Source organism: Empidonax traillii, unplaced genomic scaffold (genome assembly GCF_003031625.1).
Source record: "Empidonax traillii isolate 1590-97213 ecotype Southwest subspecies unplaced genomic scaffold, ASM303162v1 scaffold680:size346369, whole genome shotgun sequence".
NCBI classification, from domain to species: Eukaryota; Metazoa; Chordata; class Aves; order Passeriformes; family Tyrannidae; genus Empidonax; species Empidonax traillii.
In genome coordinates this window covers 60,258-73,025 of record NW_020955873.1, presented here as the reverse complement: position 1 = coordinate 73,025, position 12,768 = coordinate 60,258, and positions in this window count along the sequence as shown.

Here is a 12,768-nt window from a genome sequence, read left to right as displayed (position 1 = left end):
GCTTACCATATGTACCTAAAGATTTAAATACCTTGGTGAACTGGGGGAGAGTGCAGTGTGAGTGTGGTGTACTCTCACAGCCAGCATTCTGGAAATTCTGCAGCTCAATCACAGTAATTTACTCCCTCTTTCTAAAAGTGAGTCAGTACATTTTAAAAATAGTTATAGAGTTAGGTTTTTTTAAAAAATCCCAAACAGGAAAGAGCTTGCTTTCTGTAACGGTACTTGCAATTTTTGTCTCAAAAAGAACTGTACACTTCATATATTTCAAATATGTACAATGTCTGAAAGGTTTATGCACTGATACTGAATATAAAGCACCCATGTGCCTTTCAGAAAACCACTGTAAACCCCACAAAAACTGAATCACTCTAATCTACTGACTGATGCCTGGCTGGTGTTGAGAGCTGCCCTGTAGATATACGGACTATATGCTTTTGCTGTTACCTCCTGCCACGGAGCCATGGCTCACCTCCTGTTCTCAGAGTGGGAAATGTTTCCGTGCCACCCACTCCAGGGGCTTGCTTGGAGAGAACAAGAGATCCTGGCACTGGCAGTTCAGTGTTTTCTCAGTAAGTTGCTGGTTTACTTGTTCACTTCTGCCTCAGGCTGATGTACAGCCCATAGGGGGAGGCTGTTCACCTAAGAGACCTCTTTTTCTGGAGTGCAGATGCCCAGGTCTCTTTACCTGGTATCTCACTTTTTAAGTGGTTTTCTTCCTGCGTAACATGCAGTGTGCAATTAGGGTGAGACCAAAGTTCCAGTTTCACTTTCCTTTCCAACCTTCCCCAGTGCTGCTTTATTAAATAAAACAAGGAACAGCTTGAAGTAAAAGAAAAACAACAGAAACTTTTCCCTGTGTGCAACATAAATTCCTTTTAAGGGACAAATATACTGCTGATGACTAAAAAGCCTTAGATGGTTTTGCTTCATGTTAAAAGTGACCTTGGTTATAGATGACTTAAATGGTCAGTGGTGAGATGTAAATAATTACAGGAGGATCATTTATGGATGCTGTAAATCATGGGGCAGCATTTGTTTTAAAGGAGGGGGGGGGAAGAGTTTTGCTTACTTATTTTCTTCCTTGTCTATTCTCCTTGCTTATACTTTTTTTTTTTTACCTTTTGTTTACTTTTTTTTTGTGTGTGTCACTTAACTGCATGCAAAGTCAGACTGAATGAGAGACAATCTTAGATAAGAAATGACAAAAAATGTGTTCAAAACCAAATTATGCAGTAATCTGATAGTGGCAGTAAAGATGTTACTAAACCAGAAATAATGCTGTAAGTCATCATCTTTTCTCTGTAATTTCAACCTCTACTAAATACCTAATAAATACTAGAAGAATATGAACTTGGTGAAAATGTGGAAAAAATAAAAATAGTTCTAGGGTTTGACAAATGGTTTAAATTGATGTGCCATTTCATCAGTTAGCTCCATGATTTAATTCATTGACTAAACTGCTCCATTATAAGAGATATCACTAAATTGACTATTACTTTCATGTCCATATGTGCTTCTAGTGAAGATGTTGTACAAACCAATGTGATCCTAAGTAAAAACATAATTATGTCTTTGAAAGTTTTTTTTGGGGGGAGCAAAAAAAAAAACTTTGATATAACTCCCATTTCCCCCATCCAAAAAAACTTTATAAAAATAATCAGCAACAACCTTTAAACAACCAACAAACCAAAAAGAAACCTGAAACCCACTGTAGTTGCATAACTCGTGTTTGTTAAACGTGTATTTGCATCCTGACATTTGGACCCACTGGGAGGAGAAATTCTACAGCCATTAATGACATAGGGTAGTTTTTCTACAACATTCCCCTGTATTTGCCCTTTTTCTGAAACTGTGTGTTGTGAGTCAGCTGACAGGAAGGTGAGGTTGGGGACATGAGAGGTGATACTGCTGGTGTTATAAGTTTAATTTCCAAATAAATAATGGGTATTTTAATTCTTAGAGTGGCCGAGGAGAGAGGACCTTCTGATTGCATGGTGCTGCTTCTGGCTTCTACATGTTACACTGTTTGAAAATTGGCTTACTGTAGAGTCTGCTCATGTTTTCCTAGGAAAATAATTGTCATTGGGATGCCATATCTTTGTGAATGGGAGGGGAACAGTGCTGCAAATCCTCTTGAGTAACGCACACTGTGCTTTTGCTACAGCTGAGACAGGTAAGAGTTCCTCACGCCTGTCCTGTAGCTTGAAACGCTGGGTGTAGCTCATCCTCTTCCCACAACACTGCTCCACACAGGTCAAAAGTCATTCACTTGGTAAGACAGTTTATGGGCAACTGTTACAGTAAGAGCTGGAAATACAGGATCTAGTTACTGCACACCTCAGGCAGTTCTTCCTCTGGAAATCAACAGGACTCAAGAACCGAGACATCTCTGTAGACTGAAGGCAGGTCTGCAGGAGGTCTGTGCCCACCTCCACGCAGGATAACCAGTGCTGGCACAGTGGCTCTGTGTCATCACCCTCCAGTCCCAAGAGGGTTGTGCTGGCTGATCCTCCCACCCCTGAAATTCTGCCCTCTTGCAGTTAGACCTTTGCACTCCCTGCTCCCAGATGCAGTTTCTCCAGATGACCCCCAAGGACATGACACTTGGTTATGGTGCCTGACACTGCCACTCTGTTCCCTGCAACCAGAAGATGGAATAATAGGAACTCGGAGTCCTGGCAGCATCCACTGTTCTGTCTCACACACAGCTGCATGGTGTGTGCTGTAAGACTGGTGCACAGGAGGAGCAGGAGCAGGCTTTCCCTGTCATTCCTACCGCTTCCAAGTGATGTGTGTAGCTCCAGTAAAAAATTTTTGTGATACAACTGAAAACTGAAACCAGATTAAACTCTACTTATCTATGTGTAGGGGTCGTTTCCATACAAATACAAGCCACTGTAGGAATGTGACAGGAATTGTTGAAATCCTTTTACGGTGCACAACACTTTTTAAAAGCGAATTTATATGCTGCATGGGGTTTTGTTGTACTACTGTGCTTTCTTGTGTTTAATTTTTGGGCAACGTGGCTTGCCTCTTTAAGATCGCTTTGTGCTACTTATATTGCATATTTGAGACAAAGAGCAGTCTGGGATATTTTGGTCTTGAACCTGTTGAGTAAAAGGTCCTGCTTGTCTAAGCACCAAGAAATGTCAGAGGTTTTGAGGAAGCAGCATCACCTTGAGAAATGCAAGTTTAGTGTCTGTATGTGACTGGATATAACAGGATTTCCTCAGCGAGGGATTCAATCTTTCACAGAATAGTTACCCTTCTGCTACTTTGCCTCCCACCCAGCTCAGTGTCTTACATTTTGCACTGCATTGCAAAGTCTGCGGAACAGGGAATATTTCTTACTGTGTGTTGGTGCACTGCACTGTACAATGGGCCCCAGTCTCATTTGGATCCTCTCTTGAGCCTTTTTGTGTCATCATCCAAAAGTGAATTACTCATATTGAATTTGCAACACAAATGTGACAGCACTCTACAAGTCACACAAAGTGTAAGAATAGAAAATTGTTCAAGGGTCCAAATATAATTCATTAATTTTCTACTGAAGAATCAGTTATTTCAAACATATATTTAAAAAGTTAGTTAATGCAGAGTTGCAGCTGAAGTTTGGGTTCGGGGAAGCCAAAGTAGATCCACGTCTGTAGAATCAAGCTGATCTATGAAGATGTTTTAGAAAATAAATACTTTTTAAAAACCACCACAATAATTAGATAAACACAATACTGTTAATCACACAATGAAGTGTTAGAGTTTATATTTTTCAGGATTTTTACATAATTTTTAATTTAAATATTTTTCTATTTTTCAGAATTTTAACTTGAAAATTTAGCAGCAAGAGCTGCAAATAAATTCCTAGATGCCTTGCAATGAAAAGGTATGATTTTAAAATGTTATTAGGAAAGTGCCTAGAAATCAACTTTTAATGTACTATATTGATATTCTAATAATGTATTACAATAAAACTTTTATATTGATAACTTGGAGTTATATTAAGTGGCATCTGTTGTCTTTGAAACAACATATTTGGTTAAAATAATCCTTTAGGATAGTTTTGTCAAGTCAGTGGATTCACACAAGGAATTAATTTTGATAGGCAATATCTTTGTATGGATCAGAGCCTTTGTGAAAAAAGTTTCAATTTAATTGTAGCAACTTGCCTAAAGTCTTGCACTTTGATTTCACAAGCATGTTAAGTTCTCAGGAGAACTCAACAAACCTCTGGAATAACGTTTGACTAAATTATGAATGTATAAGAAAATTTGGAGTTGACTGGCATGCACTATGAAGAAAAGAAAATGGTGTTTTTGGACCCTAGGGAGATGGAAATCCCTGCTATTTTATGTGTTCTTTTAAAAAATCTGGGATTCATCAACGCAAGTAACAGTGTTTCTCTTGTTAATGATCTACCCTTTTAATAAAATGACTTTTTATGAAAATTACAGAATACTTCATCCCAATGCCTTTTCTGTAATACAGTGTATCCAGTGTTGATAACATGAAAGATTTCTAAATTTAACACTTTCCTATGATGCTTGTGTTCATTATAGATAGAATGCCTTCTTCTAACTCATTATATGTACATTAACAGTCGGAAGAAGAATCATTTGGAAGACGTGGTGTTGAAACTGTGAATCCTGTGTAAGAGAACTTGTTTTAGAACCAGTACACTATCAGATATAACTGCCTGACTGATGATGAAGCTATTTTGGGTTTGTCTCTCCAATTTCCAGCCCACTGAAGCCCTTGAGGAGTCCTCCCGAGAGAATTGCTCCGTCCCTGTGCTCAGCTATGCAATTCCCCCTTCTAAAGTCCATCACCTATATTTGGTTTGGCAACTCAGGCAGGCCAGCTGTATGAGGCCAGGACATGATTTCGGTGACAATGAGAAAAGTTTAGCTCCATTTCCAGAAAACGCTGTGTGGAGGAGCACTGTCCCTGCAGCGTTCCGGCTTCCTTCCATCCTTTCAGCAGCTGGCGGGGTGCGTGCACGGCGAGCTGCCCTGCTCCTGGCACCTTTTAGAGCGTGTCTGGGGGTGAGAGGCTGCTCGGGCCACGAGGGTGTGCGAAAACAAAGAGCGTGGAACAAGAACGGAGCGCGATGTTTTATCGCAAACACAGCGCGGGGGACCCGCCGCGGCGGAAACATGGCGGCGGCGCCGCCTCCTGCGTGGAGATGGCGGCGGCGGCGGCTCCGGTTTCTGCCTGAGGCGGGCGGGCACCGCCGGGACAGCGGCTCCCCGAGCGCCGCCGAGGTGTTGGGCGGGGAGGGTGGACAGCGCTGCGGACACTGTGGGAGCCACACCGCCATGCCCTGCCATGGCGCGGGCGGGGCGGGCTGTGAGGGGAGCTCCGCCCGCTGCTGCGGGCGCGGGGCTGAGGGAGGGCGGGGGGGAGAGGCGGCGTCTCGACCGTGCCCTCTGCCCGCCCAGCCCGGAGCTCCGACAGTCCTCCCGGCCGCGGTGCTTCCAGCTGACTTCAAACAGAACTAAGCGGCAATTTTGTGTTGTTTTCCCCGTGTATTTGTGGGAAAAAAAAAGAACCAGGCGGAACAGTGAACTTCGCACTTGTGCGGTCGGAGAAACAGAGTTGATCGCAGCTCCCAGGGTTTCTGTGGCGTTTCAGTTTCTTTGCGTGAATGTGGGCATTGAAATTAAAAATAAAAAATAAAATTAAAAATAAAACAAAAACATAATGGCTAGGCTTCGCGAACGAAGATTTGAAAACAACAACAAGAAGAAGAAGAACAAAACAAACACAAAATAAACAAACAAACAAACCCAGAACCCCGGGGGCCCTGCAGAGCAGGTGATCCTGGTCTCAATCCTCCACTGCAAAACCAACACCCACAGTCCTGAACACACGGAAATTTCAGTTCAGTTTTACACGACAACCCCACACAAGTCTGCCAGTGCTTCCTCCGTGGTGCCACATGGCAGGAATGTCCTTTAGACCTGGGAATTTGTTCTCCTTGGTGAAAAGGGTGGTTCTGGGGGCAGGTATGAAGATTTGGAGCTGATCTCTGCAGCTGCTTATTCTGCACATAATGAAAGGACGTATTTTTGAACAAATTGTATTTTAATTGTTTCTCTCTCCCTAACAAAAGTGCTGCCTGGGGCTGGGAGCACACAGCACACAACCAGTTTTAAGCTGTGTGTGCTCCAGCAGGAAGGAATTATCTTGGTGATGGTTTCATTTCTCAGCAATGCCATTATTACCTTGGCTGGTAACTTGAAAAACTGCTCTCCTAAGATCTTTAACATCGTTTACATGTTATATGGAAGAATGGGGCAAGGGGGTTGCTAATAGCTTATCTGGTTTGGAGACATGAAACAACTGGATAAAATTCTTTCAAACTCCATCATTCCTAAAGACAGTAGATTTTAAAGTAATGGCATGTTCTCAGAATAGATTTGAAGGACACGATGTTGCCCTTCTATTTTCCGTCACAAAATGCCACCTGCCATGCCAAGAGGGATCTGCTGTTCCACTGATGATATTTCAAACTTGACAAAGCACCTGACTGTGGAAGGAAAAATACTTTTATCGTGCCCATCCTTAAGATTCAGTGTGAGAGGCAGTCCCTTTAGCATTCGGAAATGTCGTTTTGTGTGTCTGCACCAAGGTCAGTTCATCTACCAAAGAAATTTATGGCCATGTAAAATAGTGGCATGTCCTAGCTTGCAAAATGGTACAAGAAATTTGTTTTTCTAGCTTATGTGGACCTTAGCTGCAGATAAACTTCAGGCCAGAAACTGTTTCAACTTGCAGGAGTATTTAAGGCACATTTTGTCAGTGGCCTGACTTTAAAATCAAAGACATTGTACAAACAAGACAAACGTGGACCTCTGGAGATGGTCTAGTCCAGTCCCTTCCAGCCCTAACTATTCTGTGAACTTTCTGTTGGGTACCTGTCTTTGCTGTGTGAAAGACCAGAGCTGTGATATGTCCCTCTTGTGAAAAAAAAAAAAACAACTTGCTTCTGCTGCCTGGAGTTGATCTGGAATCCTGAGAAAGGAAGAATAACTGTGTGTTGGCAACTGGGTTAACCCTGCAAGTCTGAAACAGCAAGGAGCAGTGCAGAAGCCTGACTGCTGTGGCTGCTGCTGCTGGAAGAATTCCTCTGTGGGGTGGAGCTCAGGAGGTCACAGGTAGGAGAGATTATTCTTCAGAATAAAAGCCTTAATGGTAAAACTGGTCTTCTGCCTTATTTTCAAGAAATGTGTTAGCACAAATGTAGCAGCAGTGTGGGCTGCTGCGTAGAACCTCCAGCACTAAAAATCCATGGAGAGAATTTCAGAAAAATCTTTAATTTGTTTTTTTTATTGGAATCAGCATGAATGTATGATTCAATAAATATATTTTATATACATTTAACGGCAGAAACTTTACATTCCATCTTCAAACTGCTGAAATAGAACTTCTGTTTTAAAATTTTTTTTTTACAAGCCAGAAAAATAATCTGCCACAGTGTCTGTGTGGTCATGCAAATGGTCTAAGTTACAGGTTTATTTCATCATGATGTAAAAATACTGATTTGAAGGAAGCAATTGCTCTGCACTCTGACCAGTGTAGCAAAATATCCTTAAATGGAGTGTAAGGCCATACCAATTTTGTGTATGTATATATTTATATGTAGCTATATATAATAAATCCATATAGAAAAGACAGGGAGGTCCCTTTTTTGAAGGGAGATTAGCATGAAAATTAATAAGCGTTGACTTTTCCATTCTTTTTTCAAACCTATGTTAATGAACCAGTAGAGGCACTCAGAGAGCACTTGCATTGCCCCACTTCTCTTTCCCTTCTTACCCTAACTCCAAGGATTAATTCTTACACTGTGAATACTTTTCTGATTATCTCCTGTGTGATGTGGATGTTTTAGCACCCACCTTGCAAGGCAGAAGATGAAAACAGCTGAATATGAACTATTTCATTGTCTGTTTTAAAGATGCTTATGTGAAGTTGAGGGGAGATGAGTTTTGTTCTATTAACAGCAGCTGCTCCTTTTTTCTATGCCGAAAAGTTGATCAAACTAGGCCAGTTTAATGCCACTGCTTCCTTCTGAGATCTTGATAAGATTGAAGAAGGAAGAGAAAACACTCTGACCTCATTGCCATCCTTTCCTGATTATGAACAAGCTTGAGAAAATATCTGTATCCTGATTTATCTTTTTTTTTAGCAAGCACACAAAACCCTCACATAAATAGCTCAAATGTGGATCTGGTATTTACAAAAGAGCACTGATAAGTGGGCCGTGATGGACACGTCAGGAGGGTCTAATCCTTGGTGGTCTGTCCTGCCCCTTTGCAGGAGGGTCTGTCCCACACCCGAAGTCTGGGTCTGTGCTGGCAAACCCCACGTTCTTACCCTGAGTGGAGGGTGACTGGCATTGCTCCCCTGGGGGAGGGGGGGACAGTGACTGCTGGCAGAGGGATGGGGCACCCAGTAACATCTCGCGCTGAACCAGCCCAGCCCTTGGCCATCCCCAGTATAAACAGCGTCAAGGCGCTGTTGTGTTTTGGAACAAATGAGCTTTAGTAAGCCAAGCTTTGGAAACAAAGATTTTCTTCATACAAATGGCTTGCAGATGGGAGTGATACAGAGAACCGGGCAGAACAATGCCACTGCTTAATAGGCTTTTTTTTCCGAAAGGTATTTTTGGGAGATGTTCTTCCCAGATACCAGATTTTGAGGGTTGGACTTGTGAGGTGAATGCTGAGGGAAACAGAGAAAATGTTTATCAAGGACACAAGGAAAACACTCTCTAGGTGCTGAACTGTTCCCACTTCTATTTATTTTGCATGTTTTCAATTGGAAAGTATTCCTGCTGTGTGTGTTTGTATCTCCCCTCCAAAGTAAAACCAAATGTGCAATGGTTGTCCTGAAGAGAAATATCGTAGTATTTTTATTTTTCTTCTAAATTCATTTACAAAACAATGCAAATGGGTGTGCGTTTATAGTTGGACAGGAGAAATTCCTGGGTCCTCCCCTCTTTTTTTTTATACCACTTAAGTGTAAGTTTTTCATTACTCCTCACTTGTAATATAATAAGCATGATATGCTGTACACTGTGGTGGAATGTGAGAGAGAACAGTCCATAAAGTGTCCCTGTCCACAATGATGTTTAGCCTGCCCGTGGCCGTGGTTTGATCTCGGGTGGGTGGTCACAAACAGCTGCTTCAGACAGGCTTGTGCATCATCAGGATTCAAAGGCTGCTTCCAGGACGGTGTCACCAATGCTGCAGGGATGGTAAACTGCGATGAAATGCAGTGACCTTTGCACGTCAGGCCATTTTCGGCTGAAGTCTGTAGTGTGTTGCTTCGCCTTTACATCTCTCTGTTAGTCTCTTATTTCGCTGAAGTTTCCCTGCATCTCACACACAGACACGTGAATGGCTTTTAGCACAGTTGCCTTCTGTTTCAGTTCTTTTGAAACAGTCATCTCTTTGCTGCAGCTTGGTAAGTCCATAAGGAAGAGGAGAGCTCTGGCCATGGTTAGTGCTGTCAGCGTGTCGTGACCAGGCTTGGGAACCACACAGACTTATCTCTTTGTGTACGAATTCCATTTCACAGTAGGCTTGAGATGCTCCAAGCGGTGCATTTTTCAGGATAATTAAGTCCACATGCATGTGGTGAAGTAAGTCCCTTGGCCTTTGTGCCTTAATCTCCTGTGCCTCTGGATCTGCTGGTGTCCCCTGACCTCCCACCCCATCCCAGGGAGCGCCGTGCTGGTTGTACAGTGGGATGCTCTGACCTTGCACCGAGCAGCAAGATGGAGCTCAGAGGCAGAGTTCAAGCACAACAGGTCACTCAGGTCACTCTTCCCAGCTAGGGGAAAGGATTGCTTACCTGTTTCTCAAATTCTCACACATCACTGTTTGTTTCCCAAAAGTTACAATTTGGACACTACCAAAGCTGACAGATCCCCAGACTAACCTGCTGCCGTGAGCTGATTGAAGGAGAGATATATCCATTATGGTTCTGAACTGTGTGTTTCCAATGGCCCTGTCAAGTTTAGTTACCCTGCTCAGGGCTGGAGGGCTGCGAAGTGGGGGAAGGAGTGTGGAACATCAGCCTGGGGGTGGAGATGCTGTTTTTACAGTTCTCCACTTTGAGTAGGTTAACTTGGGGATTTGTCAGCTTGGTCCATGCTGGGTTTGAGCTTATTTTCCTTTTCTGATCTAACCCTGGAATTGGAAGAATGCAAGTATTTTGAACAGGAACATAAGCAGATTTGGGAAGAGTAGGACAGAAAGGAAAGATATTAATTCAGTGTAGGCAGGGCAGAGTGTTTCAAAGCCCTGGTTCAGTTGTTTCCTGGACTAGACAAGCACAAGGCAAAGGAACTTCTGCTCCCTTCTGCTATGATTTTATTGGGTCAGCCTCTAGCTGATCATCTCTTGTACAGCTGAGCTCTACTACTGTGACCAGTAGGACTGGCCATGGTCACTTAAACAAAATGGTAAGGAGAGGATGTGTCAATAGCTAATTCATTAGTGATGGGTTTTTATTTGCTTGGGGTTTTATATTTATTCTGTTTTTCCTGATCAAGAGTGGGATTGATGGCAACTGGAGGCATGCATCTGATCAAGGACTTGCCAGGATTGTTCACTGTACTCCTGCCTGTGAGGGATGTACCCTGGTGTGCAGTTGTTCAGTGAGATGCATTTCCAGCACCATTTTTATGTTACAGAGGCTGCCCCTTCTCCACTCCCTGTCTTTATTCGCTGGTCTCTCAAGCTCTATTTTGAGAGGTGGCACCACCCATGCACCTTATCTCTTCCTCCATGGGACAAGTCAAGCCTCATGAATTCTTTCCAACCCCTCGAGGAATAAGCAGCAGTATTTAAAGCCTTGACTCCTAGGAAGACCACATGGACAGGTTGCATTTGTGACTGCAAAGGCTCCTCTGCCTTACAGAAGCCATGATCTGCTCTTCCTTTCTCATTTCAGATCTCATTTCAATAATCCCTTCACTCTACTCTTGGCTAGGGAGCTGATCTCTCAGGACTCCTCTGCTCTCTAACACTGCAGCCTCAGCAGAGCAGAGCTGGCTGAGAAGCTGTGGTCACATCACAAGCTCCAGAGCTAGTCCTGCTCTTCAGGAATTCATGTTGGTTCTTTAGCCCATCACAAGTAGCTGTGATGAGGATACTTCTGAACACGTGTACGTGCATATCCAGGAGAGGTGGCTAAGGCACCGCCCGTGGCACAATCTCTTCAGTGTTGCATAGTTTTAGTTCAGTAAAAGCCAGTGTTTGGGGACTAGGGGTCAAGCAAGAAACACTGGAGCCCCGGCCCCAGTTCTGCTGTAATTGGAAGTCATGCCCTGTTGATCTCTGCAGGGTTATGACAGGGCAATGCTGACTTAAGCAATTATCAGGCGTTCACTGTAATTGTGACTGTGAGGGTGTCATCACTGCAAGTTTAATTCAGGCTTGAACCTGGAGCTGTAATTTAGTGCCCAAATTCTGTGGTGTGTTTAACCCAGGCCAACTGGCTCAGCTGGTCTGCAGCCTCAAGCCTGATTCATGGTTCTGTCACACAGGTAACCCAGCAGTGCCATGTCTTCCCACAGATCCTCTGGGGAAGGGGATTTGCTACAGTGCTAACAGTCCTGGGACGGGCTTCCCAAAAGCCTTAACAGCAAAAACTACCTGCGAGCTCTGTGGCCCTCACACCTGGCAGCTCCAGGCAGCTCTACCTGTCCCTGCCAGGCCTGACTCACCTGCCACAGCAGTGACACACTTGCAGCCTGAGCACGTAGTTAATGACAGTACCTCATGCCCCAGTTCCCTGGGTAGGTGAGGAGGGTGTCCTTGTTTGGCTTAAGCTACTTACGCAATTCAAGTGGCAAATCTATAAATAAAAGCTAATTTCAGACCAGACTGATGGCTTATTTATGCTGGTATCATCCCCTTCCCAGAAAAACGTGGATGATTTTGTACTGGAAGTGCTGACATGTCTGCCCCTCAGGCTGGGAACAGTGTTTGTATCCTCTTGCTGGAGCTGATGCTCTCAGGAGACTGCCGAGGTCCCTCTCCCATGTGCTTTTTGTGGCAGCACTAAGCAGAGCCTGTGAGCCCCAGCAGCAATGCTTTGAGTGCTGCAGGGGTTGTTAAGCCAACAGAAAGCAATCCCTGCCTTTCCCCAAAGTGGCAACATCCCCTTGTGCTGAATCTGTTCCATCTGTTCACTCACTCTGTGCATGGTCTGGGTCAAACCACGGCTGACCCATCTCCAGCACTGCTGGGAGCCGGCCCTGTCCCAGGGTGGGCTTCAGCACTCTGTCTGTAATAGACCCAGGAGCAGGACTGTCACAAACATAAGACTCCCTTACAATTTCTACTCAGAAACCTGTCAGTAAAGTGCATGAGGACCGCAGCTTGGGTTTGCTAAACTTGATGGTCTTATTACTTAATACAGTCTTGTAATCCCTGCTGCCTTGCACCACACCTGTTAGCGCTGTCTGCCGTGGATGCCAGGAGCGATGTGGCATGCTAACAAACCTCTCCTATTGCTTTTCCTTTTCCTTTCCCTCCTCTGCTGGTCTTTGCCAGGATCTTCATTTGGCAGTTTAACCAGTAATTTCCTCTGCTAGGGACTGAAATCATCCTTCTCCTTGTAGCCTGCCATGTGGTTTGAGTCTTTTCCCACGTTACAGCAGCAGGCAGTGTGATGTTGGGACAATGTGGTAGAGTGAGTGAGGGAAGAGATGAACAGGGAAAGCTGTAGAACCTGCAAACAAAAAGGTCATCA